The sequence below is a fragment of the Varroa destructor genome, unplaced genomic scaffold, assembly GCF_002443255.2.
Source record: "Varroa destructor unplaced genomic scaffold, Vdes_3.0 BEIS01000002.1, whole genome shotgun sequence".
In the NCBI taxonomy this organism is placed as follows: Eukaryota; Metazoa; Arthropoda; class Arachnida; order Mesostigmata; family Varroidae; genus Varroa; species Varroa destructor.
Genome location: NW_019211455.1, coordinates 30,963,008 through 30,974,525, shown reverse-complemented (window position 1 = coordinate 30,974,525; position 11,518 = coordinate 30,963,008). Strand labels below are relative to the sequence as shown.

Here is an 11,518-nt window from a genome sequence, read left to right as displayed (position 1 = left end):
CGGAGTCCGTTGGCTGCCTTAAAAATGCATCTGGTATTGTTCATTTGTTTGCTCTTGTCGAGACGCATGGGCAACTATATCGCATATACGGGAAAGAGCATCTCAACCGTTAGAGAATCTAATGCTGTTTCCATATTCCTATAGCACTGTGCCATAATGTTACTACAGATACAAGGTACAATGGCTATTAGTCTCGTCATTGGAATGGGTCACTGGAATAAGACATCTTGAGTTCACTCTAATGGCTAGCGAGTCTGTGTTTTGATTCGAGTTGAATCACGCCATTTTGCATAGTCCACATTTAGCAACAAATTGGGTTTTGCCGACCGACGATAGAGATACACATATTCAAGAGATACATTAAAAACCTGTCGGCTGATTGAATTAAGTGTCTAAACGCTAACTTATTGCCGTCAACATAGCGTTTAAAAAATATTGAGATGGACGCCTTCGTCTATTACCTTCCCGCGTACCATATGTCAAATAAGTTTCTAGGTTTGGAAAAATTCACACAAGATGATGATTTTGTGACGCAATATATATGACAAAATACCCTACTGCACAAATGCTTTGTATGATCGTGACAAAATAAAAGAAGAGGTGGCCACAGCTATCGAAGGGAAATATAGCCTCGAAGAAAAGAATCACATATTCGGCTCGATACCGTTATCAGCTTACCAGCATATGTTCTTGATAATTATTCGTTACAACTGAGAGCTCTCGACAGTATGGTAAACATTGCATGCGTATAATGCCGGTATTAACATTTTCAATGGCTACATTAAACCAACATGGCGATACTCTGCTACCGTTTTACAGTGCTGTCACAAGGATTTCTCGAACAACTAAGCGAAGTCAGGATGGCTTCTTATTTCCAGCCGACACGACACATCAATGTAGCGATCTTGCGTCACGTATAATTCTTGTCAAAAGCAACAGCACCTGCTGAGCGAATCATTTGCGTTGTTTATTCGGTTCTGCTTCCGTCATTTTTTTTTCTTTATATTTAAAGATTTCTTTTTATTATTACTATTTATTATTGTTATTGCTACCACAATGATGCAGCGGCTGCTGCGGTTATCGCGGGAGCATTTGCAAGCAAAGCAGCGACTACGGCGCGATGCCATCTCATTTTTCTGCTCTTCTCCCTGCCTCTGTTTTCTGTTCTAGCGTTAGCAGGGGTGATTACGAACCAGCAGTTATGAGCATTACTAGCTAACAGCATTCCGCCCACTTCCGGATTCCAGATTTCGAATCTCAGCTTCTGTCCTGTGCCCGTCAGTTGGGTTTAATCGTGTCCTGGCTACTTCGTCCTGTTATTCTAGTATGTATTGTTGTTAAGGTCACTCGCCTTTTCTATCCCACCGACGCCGAGAGTTCGCAAAATTTCTCGGCTCCTTTGTCCGCCGACGGCCCGACAGCCGAACGGAGCGACTAACCTGATGTAGAAAATTAATTCAGCAAAGGCGAAATTATCAGTGGTTTTAAGTACTCAAATTAAGCCACGAGGTTTTTAAGTAACTTGTAGAGTCGCTTTTGTGCTTCAACATTTATCAGTGTAATAGCGGAACTAAGCCCTTAAGAACTGTATTAGTTTTATCCAAATACAGCCTATAGGCATCGGCCTTCATCTCCGACCTAACGTATAAGCCACCTCACACGGTAATAACTATTAAAATTTAGTGGTTAAACATTATTAAACTTTAAACAATTTTAAAACTAACTATTCCTGGATCTATCGCTAAATCAAAATGGCTAATAAAGTGAAACGTCCCGAGCAGACGTTAAGGTATTAGGGCATATCCCGAAATTATGTAAAAATCTGGCTACAATTAGAGTATTCTATAAAGCTTAACCTATTTGATAATGAAACAATTGAAAATACGGATACGAATCGAACCGTAAAAAAACCCAGAAACTTGCAATTGCCATAGATCATGGACAGTCTAAGATAGGCAACCCTAAGGAGTATTCACGTTATATTGGCTGGTAAATGCGATTAAACATTTAGTACCAAATATCAACATCTCATGGTCATCACGCTGCCTTGATACGTGAAGTCATGACACAGAGGCCGTATAATTTTAGATTATCCTTATAGAATTTATAGGCTGTGAGCCATAAAACGTTTCTTCAATTTCAACAAACAGACTCATAGAAAACCTTCGCGGCGCCTTTGATGTCCCACATTCTTTCAAAAAAAAAAAAAAAAAAACAAAGGCTGCCCTTTCTAAAAACGTATTGGCTACACTCGAATAGATCTTCGGGACCATAATCTCGCCATAAATTATACGCGCAATAGGGGCTTGGGCCATATGCTTTTAATCCTTAGCATAGAATCTCGAATTTTTCTATACTCTTTCTGTATTTAGTGTTTAGTGCGTTTATGCGGCCACATGCTAAGTTTTATAAACTATTTGAAATCAAATAGATGCTCATTGGTATATCGCTTTTAGAATGGTCCAATCAGGTATTTGTCCTACGCTCATGTCTTATTACAGAGCATTAGATAGATAATAAATTAACTATTTTTAGTTATTATAGGCTATTAACTAAAGCCCAGAGGAGTTAGCCTGACTTCATTGGTAACAAACATACACCTGTAACTGCAGCCAGTTAGACACATCGGATATGTATTTTTGGTTAGAAATAACATTTTAAAAATAGCAATTGTATCTATTTCTTTGTATCTGTAAACTATCATATTTAGCGTTGTGAAATACGTGCAAACACTTGACGCAAAAACGTTGACATACAAGGATATGATATCGAGATAAACGACTTCTATAAATTTGCAAGCGTATATTTGTAGAATAATCTTCCTCACTTATCGAAAAAGAAGATTTACCCAGCTTGCAAGTGCCAACGAACTCTTCAGATCAGATCCTTTAAAGCATTGTATTTATTTCCTATGCATATGCTTATGTTTATGAATTATAAAATGACATGAAAGAACTTTCAGCGTGATCTGATTTTAAAAAGAGACCTCATGTTGATTTGGTCTGTTGGTATCTGCTCGTATTATATAAGAAATATTCGATTCGCCCTGTCCCTACGATGACGGCAGTCGATTTATTGTCGGCCGAATTGCCGCAATGCAACGTTTCTCCTCATCAATTAGAGAAGCCATTACCGCTGTACATGCTGTTCCATAACGCGATTCTTTTTGTTTCTAATAGAGAATAAACTTAACGAACTCGTTCAATTCATGTTTGTAAGTATCGGCGGGGTGCCGATGAGGCCCTCTTATAGTATACAAAGCTTACGACACCCCAGCGTCTAAAAATAGCAGATTCACTCCATCGTAGTCTTCTTCGAGCGTTTCGGCCAAAAAACCAATATACGCGCGCCAATATTATGAAGGTCGACGCACTACTTGAACAATCCACGCCCGCACTGAAGGCACGTAAACATATAAACACCTATCCCAACTGCTGTGTGCCTCGAATAAGGAGGAAGATAAGCGTCTGTTAGGGGTTCGACCATTCGGATAGATAAAAATTATTAAATATCAAGAAACAAAATGTAAATATCAACAATGATAGAGAAAAGGTACCCAAGTGAATAAGATGGGGGGTAGAAAATCCAGTCGCAAAACAGGATATAAACGAACTGATAAAAATGTCCTGATTTTCCGGACGAAAATGTACGCAATAAGGGTGATTGAGACCTTTCACACTTTTCGGCTGCATGCCTTTAAGCCCTTTAAAAAGCTCAAGCCAAATACAAATAGTACATGACCTCTTTTTTTTGCTAGTTAATTATTAAGATGTGGAGATTTATATTATATTGGCTTAATTTGTTCCTTAGTTCTGACTTAGATGCCGTACTCTCTCTCTCTCTCTCTCTCTCTCTCTCTATATATATATATATATATATATATATATGCGCAAGGTATGATATCTAAATCTGGACTTTTGTCAGGAGTTGTTTAAAACTGTATCTAAACAAAAACAGAAGGCTTTTTACATATTCTAAAAGTGTGATTTAATATTGCCATTATTCATTGCGGTTGGAGCGCCATCTCGGGATATAAAACTTTCGCTCGACATTCGAAATGTTGTTTCTTTATTCTGTAAATAACTTGTCAATAATAAAGCCACATTGAAGCATACGTTTTATTCTTCATGCAGAAAATCCAACGGAATCAAACTTTAAGCTAAGACTACTAACACTGCAAGGGCTTAAGACACCCAGACAATGCAAAAAGGCTCACTGTTAGATTCTACCTGGACGACCCCATTAGCAACATGTACCCTCTTCTCTCCAAACTACTAATGTCTTTGAGAAAAAAAAATAGCTTTTGAGTGTTTTGATAATTGTTAAGATCAGAATTCTATTGAAAATGTTTCAGTTTGTCTCATGGAGATATCTTTCGAACGTTTCCTGGCAATAACATAGACTATTGATTCCGGAAACAAGAAAAAAGGTTCTACCGGTAGCTCGTCTTGCATGGAGCATGCTGATTAGAACAACAGCAGATAACATCCATGTACGCAACGACAAACAGCTCGCCAGTATTTAGCCGAATTCGAATGGCTAACTTTTGAACTAGTTAGGCGAAAATTACTACTCCTTAATAGGCGATTCTTTATTTTTTTTTTATCCATCCCAGCGCTCTAACAGCTTCTTATAAGCCAAATATTTACTTATCCTATTAATTATTCTCGTTTGGACATGGAAACCTTCGTCGTGGAAATGTCGACTTAGGTCAAGGGAACAAGCGCCTTGAAGCAAACGTTGGCTATTTCTTTGTTCAATCCAAGAAGTAATTAAGGCATGGCGATGAGGTCTGACATGATTATCAGGTAACTGAATTGCATGCTTTCGTCTGCCGTGCCCACGGTCCACGAGGACCGCGAAGCGCATTCATTGTTTTATATTTCATATTAACAGATTGCTCTTGTCTTCATCGCAGGAGCTAATGTCACCTTAAGTCCTAACGTACGGTTTCTCTCTAAGGCAATACCGGTCTCTCCCTTGGTCCGTCTGTGGGAACCGTACGCTTCAAACCGGTTCCTTAGTGATTAAAGCTGACACGCATTTATAACTGGTCTTGAGTCAATTAAAGGGAGACCCATTATTTATTCAGTTTCCACATTTCAAGTATTTGAGTGAAAAGTAGGTAATACGTTCCATGTGAAATGTTAGTTTAGGCAGAAAGAACCCTTAAAGTCTATGCTCTGGTTTCATAACGAGCTTTTTGAGGTACCACAATACGTTCTCGCGCTTTGGGTTCCGACATGGAATCACCTACTTGATGGCCTTTAACACTTTTTGTTCCTGAAACAATTGCGCCATTTACGAATTGCACTTTTGTCCAAAGCCACTTTGCCTAATCTTTTTTTTTATTACTCTTCGATAAATACAGTTTTCAAAAAAAAAAAACACAGAGTAGACTAATGAACGTTGATTTCCAAGATTTTTCCTTCTGAACTTAATTCTTCTGGAGTGAACTCAGTCGGTTACCATTCGCAGTTTCTAAAAAAGAGGAGTACTTAGAAGTTAAATTTCGTTTGCAAGTGTTAATGCAGAAGTTAAATAAATTTAAAGTTTACCGGAAACAGTCATATGCACTGGCTGCCGCGCTTGTGAGCTTGATGAGGTGCGCCGGACTCCGCCGTGAGATATCGCCTCGGGGGTTACGTTTGACTAGCGAAAATATAATGACGATTCCTCTTATCTTTGTACTTCAGGCTGCTGATCTGCTCAGTCGTAGCTTAAGCATAGAGGTGTGTGACTGTTTAATTATGGTCATTATCATGTCAGATGAAGACAGTTCGACGATCCGATTTAACAAGGTTTGAAAATAACATCTCATGTACTAAACTCCATTTGTGCCTAAGTAGTTCTAGTTCTGGATATAAAAAAAAAAGAATAGTTGAACAACTTCTCGTTGTGGCGCCTAGTAGTAGTAGGAGTATTGCAGGGCTAAACTAAAAGACTTCAGCAGTAGAAAATAGATTTACTGCTAATATAGGCCTGTGTGGCTTAATAAAGCTTAATATCTCTTGCCTAATAATGTTGTACAATTAGTGAAGCATCCCATAACATATGTGGATATTGATGGGGGGAATACCTCTTGGCAATCTTTGTTGAAAATAAAAGAACTCTATGTTTACTTAGCTCACACACTAACATAAATGGCATACTTAGATAGCTACCATAAATCTCATCCTCGTCTTTTTTTGCATACCGAAATGTCTGAATAGAAGGCAATTGTCCCTCTGTACAAAAGTGGACTTTACGCTTTCTCTATCTAGTACAATATCGTCGTATGCTAAACAATGGATACGCGAAATATCTACCCTGCGTCACTGATTTTCGAGCTACGAGCTCTGTGAGAGTTGTCGTACTTTTGACGATGGCAAATTTTACGTACATAACTTTCCTCGCTCTGCCTACTCATAGCCTCATCAAAGTCGTCGGCCTTTACTGTGCCTTTGAGTGAACGTATTATGAGACGCTGTTGTTTTCCCGTTGCTGCCTACTGTCAGATCTTGAAATCGGGCTTGTTGTTTATCAGAGAAGAAGTAAAATCTGCCCTTCCCAAGGCAGGGGGTGGTTGTGGCTGCGGCTGTCTTTTCCTCTCTGCTCTTTCATGGCTAAGAGGGGTGCCCCAACCATTAGAACGGGGTGCTCTTCTTTCATTCAGTTGTTTTGAGCACCATATTTTGTCGTTGTCGTCGTTGTTATCGCTGTTGCCATTGGTGTGCGCTCCTCGCCGCAACATTCGAATCCTCTGTTCCGTGGGTCCGTACGTTTGCCCGAGTACTCGGTGCCGCTTCTTCAGCGGCATCGAAACCGCCTGCGCGGACCGTTCAGTCGAGCGGCGTGATCTGAGCGGGCAGGTGCGACGTAAGATCAGGCACCAAATGCAGATGATCTCTTAGACTCAGAAGCACAGGCGATCGATAGATCCGACAGTATAGCATACATGCGACAGGCCTTTCTTTCATGGAAACAACACAAACAGACAGAAAGGGAGTCTTAAGAGGAAAGGGTAGAATAGCGCACTATTTCAGGGTACACATGTGTATATAGAAGAAAACGTATTTAAACCAGAAGAAACACAAGTACAAGTTTTCTTTGCTAAATCCACCATCTTCTATCTTTGTATGCTAGTCTGATTATATAATATCGAGTCAGATTGTGATTTAATACGGAACCGCGTCCAAGCAGCGTTTGAGTGTTCTGTTTCGTGCGTGACGTGTGAATGCAAGCGGGCCAAAACAGAAATGAGCCCCCCAGCCATCTTACATGACCCGCCTAGACCTCTTTTAACATTTGCAGTTATTACAATAATCATTAATTCAGCAGAGTTACTTGTTAGTGCTAGCAGAATTTCTATTGCTAAACAATTTGAAGAACTAAAACGTTCGCTTTGCGGCTTTCTCTGAATTAGAAATAAAAATTACCTAGGGAAACATAGTGGCTAATAGCAGGATTCGTCTCCATTCCGTTGTAGCAAAACAATTAGTTCCTTCTCTGGAACCAGCTGAGAGCGCAACAGTTGTTATAGCGGACAAAAGACGTCAGGACTGGCGACAGCAGCAACGGTGCTTAAGCCCAGAAACGCCACTGCCATCTTAACTGGACGTCGGCAGCTGTCCTAACAGACATTCCCTCTGTATTGTTTTCCGTTCTTCGCGGTTCGTCGCTGATGAGCGTGTACGCGATTCGCCAGCGGAGCAATTGTAAGTCGTCTTCCCTCGCGTGCCATAGCCATCGCAGTACAGAGTAGTTATCCGCAGCTACTGTTGATGCTGTTGAGTTTTCGACTGAAAGCAGACTCGAGAAACGTTGCCAGCTCTAATAGAATTCAAATTGGAAGCTATAGTAGCAAATAGCAAAATAACTGCTAGCTTTAACAGAGACCGTCCAAAGATCGCGTAATAATATTAAAAGCGCTGATAATCTAGCGCTGAGCTAAAGGATGGCGACAGTGAAAAATATAGCTATTTTAAGAATAAAATGATCAGTTTTATAGCAGATTCGATGGATTTTGTCCGCGTCGCTATAAGGTTGAAAAAGGATGAGCACAGCTCTATAATGATAGGAAATAGTGCATTTGCTTATAATTGACTTCAGTCGTGGCAGGATTGAGTCTATTTTGAGATATTCAGGTAGCGTCAACCACAGGTTCAAGCAAAAGGATGCACTGTATTCCATGTATAAGAGCTTATTCAGGAGGAGGTATTCCTCTAGCAGAAACAGTAATCGAAGTATTTATAGCGGGGAGCTTCACTAGCATGATTCGATTATAGGCGGTTTGCCTTATTTCGTAAAGCTCCCTGTAACTGATAATAAAGTAAGGACTTTTTCATAATCGATTAATAACCGATGCATCTGACCGATTTATCATTCTGTATATCAAACTAACTAATACTATTAATAAAATAAGATCTCCTGCCACCCTTGTAAGATGATGTCTCATTTACCATTTGTTCTTTTTCATTCAAGTCGTATTTTTTTAAACGGCAGAGACCATTTGTGACAGGAATAATTATAAATCAGCCTATTGCGACTTCTCAGTCAATTGTCTTGGTTAAATATTGAAGGTGCTTTAAATGTAATGCACTTATAAATCTATGGATTTGGTAATACCAACTACCGGATGATGATAGGTATAATAGGTCGGATTTGCGTATTATCGTTACCCTTTTGGTCGTTGATATCTGTTGGCTTTAATATAGGGCTGACAAAATCAATCTAATGGCTGTTGATGTCATTCTGCCAAGCACACATTTCTTATATAACAGTTGTTTTCTCTTCCACGAATCAGCATCTTAAAGTGAAGCTTTACTCATTCTCCTAATCGGAGCTTAACTGAAGAGCCCCGACTCACTTTCTAGCTTTTTCTCTTTACTGCTGTGATTAGAAATGGTTAAGAGACGTGCTTACCCCACGATTTTGCCCACTTCACTGTACACGAAAGATTTTCATCCGAGTTCCAGGAGGAACTATTCAACTATGCCGAAAAAAATTTCTTTGGAGTCGCTATATATTTAGGAATTTATAAATGTAATATAATTACATCAGAATTTATATATATATATATATATATATATATATATATATATATATATATATAGGGAGCCAGCTGTTTACAACAATGCCTAGCGACTTAAATACCAGTCGTCAAAGCAGGAATATTTGTTTATTCCATATATGATATCCTAGCGATCGTCAAACCAGCCATACTCGTATCTAGGATAGTAGAATCAATGCAATTGCTCTCCGTCTATATCAAAATATAGGCAAATGGCCTTCACCCTACGGTCACGTCCAGTACCGCGACAAAGATTGTACGTAACAGTCACAGAAATGGAAAACCTTTTGTTGCCATCTATAGTGCCTTTGCATCCTCATGCTTGCCTATAATGGATAGTAGATCTACACTCTGAATGTTAGACTCGTCCAGACGCTAAGGGGCTGCTAAGTAAAGCGTAATAAAAGACATTGCACGGTTCGCAGCTCTTTAATACGGGTAACTTTGCCAGCTGCTGACCTACAAATAGGTCATATTTGTCAAAGAGAAAAGTTAACGATTTTACTTATGTTTTCGAAAAATTAGCGAAACATTTAGAGTTTGACGAAGCACACCGATTGTTCTGTTGAGTAGATGCCTTTCAAACAATAAACATTTTATCTTATTCTTCCAGAATATAGACCTATAAATTTGACTGAAATTTAGTACAGTATCGCCTCTTCTTTGAGAACGCATGTGTATTCTAGACTATCATCAAACGTCACTAGCGTTTCAACGGACGGAAATCTCTCGACCAACTCCTTCCCAATAGATAATCAAAAAGGATATGAGCAAAGAAGATATTCGTACTACCCTAGATTGAATCTTTCACCTGTTTAATTTTGCTTTAATTAATTAAATAAATACAATTATTTTAGGTATATGTTTCGCTGGTAACATGTTTGCCTACTCAATTTAGTAACACAGGAAATGTCCGAAGCTTGAAATCGGGTATTAACACACATAGCTTTATACTGAGGGCCGGCTCTCTAAAACAATACTTAACCCAGACGGTTAAATCAGTTATATGTTCATGGCAGGTCCTGACTTCGGGTCCTAGTCGGGATATTCATCCCAAAATAAATGCAAAGTTCCTTGGGTATCATCAGCCTTTCAAGGTCGCTAGTCGATAGTAAACTAGTTTCATCAGACCTTCTCGATTTATATCAAAACTCCTCTTGTTTAAGAACATATATATATATATAAATGGTACTGCATAGGCCTCGAGCACATTTCATATTAGAGACGGAAGAATCATCATCCAGGAAATCAATCTTGTGCACAAGATATCTGTATGGCATTGTATGATATATATATATATATATATATATAGTTAGCATACGACACAGATTTTCTGTTAAATTGCCCGCTTTGATATAAATTATACAATCAAATATAAAAGAAAAATGTGTATGTGCTATACTCGGTGTTTACATTTCTCAACATAACCCCATATGGTCCGACGCGAAGCCGTGATAAAAGGAGTAAGTTGAAAAAGGTCGTTATATGAAAACGATTGATTTAAGCAGTTATTATTGAACACACCTTTTAAACTACGCTTTTTGTCAATCGCTAAGATGCCCCCGGAACAAATTAGTAAATATGTCTTCCGTATGGTAACGACGCTGCTGCCAAAAGGACTGCTTAAGAATGGCTTGTCAAAATTATAAACGGTACCTAGAGGATGCCTCCACTGCACTGGAGAAACAATCTCGTAAAAATGGGCCACAGTTACACGACCGTCGTTAACCGCCTCAGGTACTAATGGGTTTACACAGAAATTTGCAATTTGAGTACTTTATTAACTCCTGAATCCGACAAAAGATTATGACTTGACACTGCGTCTCAACATCTCGCCTGGTATCGAGAGTCACGCAATCGCAAAGACCGGTTTTTCTCCATAATTGTTACTGCCGATCAGGAATGGTGTTTGTATGTCAACATGAATTATAAATCGGAATCGTTGTCTCTAGGGAAAGAGCCAAGGCCCAAGACCCAACTAGGTCTTCATCTAAAGCAACTATACTTGGCCTTTAGTAGGATTACGAGCACCTGATCCACAAAGAATACTTCCTAGAAATCATACAGCTCATTAGCACGCCTATTCGACCCAGTTGAATCGGGTCAAGCAGGTTATTGAAGAGAAAAGACTTGACAAATAAGGCCATGTCATTTTTCCAAAAATCACACGCGACAACTGCCCTCCCAATCTTCGAATGGTAGTTTTTGTTGCATCCTCCATATTCATGAAATTGTGCGCTTTTTCCGTTCACTGGACAATCACCTTGGTGTCCTTACCTTAAAACCGTAATGGAAAATTTCGAAACGGAACTTAGGAGAAGATCTCGAACAACTACGAAAGATACATAAAATAATAGTCGCAGGAATAAAGAAACTGAAAAATATGGCATTTTTTATTCCTTAGAAGAGCGCGAGAATTTTCTTCCCAACCTAATCTATGTTCAAATTAGTGGTGTTTATTATAAA

The 11,518-nt window shown here is 39.1% G+C and overlaps 1 long non-coding RNA gene across 1 annotated transcript; it reads right to left on the bottom strand.

Annotated features, from left to right (window-relative positions):
- Window positions 1-4,659: 4,659 nt before the first annotated feature.
- On the bottom strand, window positions 4,660-7,522 carry LOC147757657 (uncharacterized). The gene is made up of 4 exons (XR_015321600.1): window positions 7,419-7,522; window positions 6,383-6,948; window positions 5,559-5,719; window positions 4,660-5,283 (listed from the first exon to the last, which is right to left on the bottom strand). It is a non-coding gene; the product is annotated as an uncharacterized LOC147757657 (long non-coding RNA).
- Between the last annotated feature and the right edge of the window lie 3,996 nt (window positions 7,523-11,518).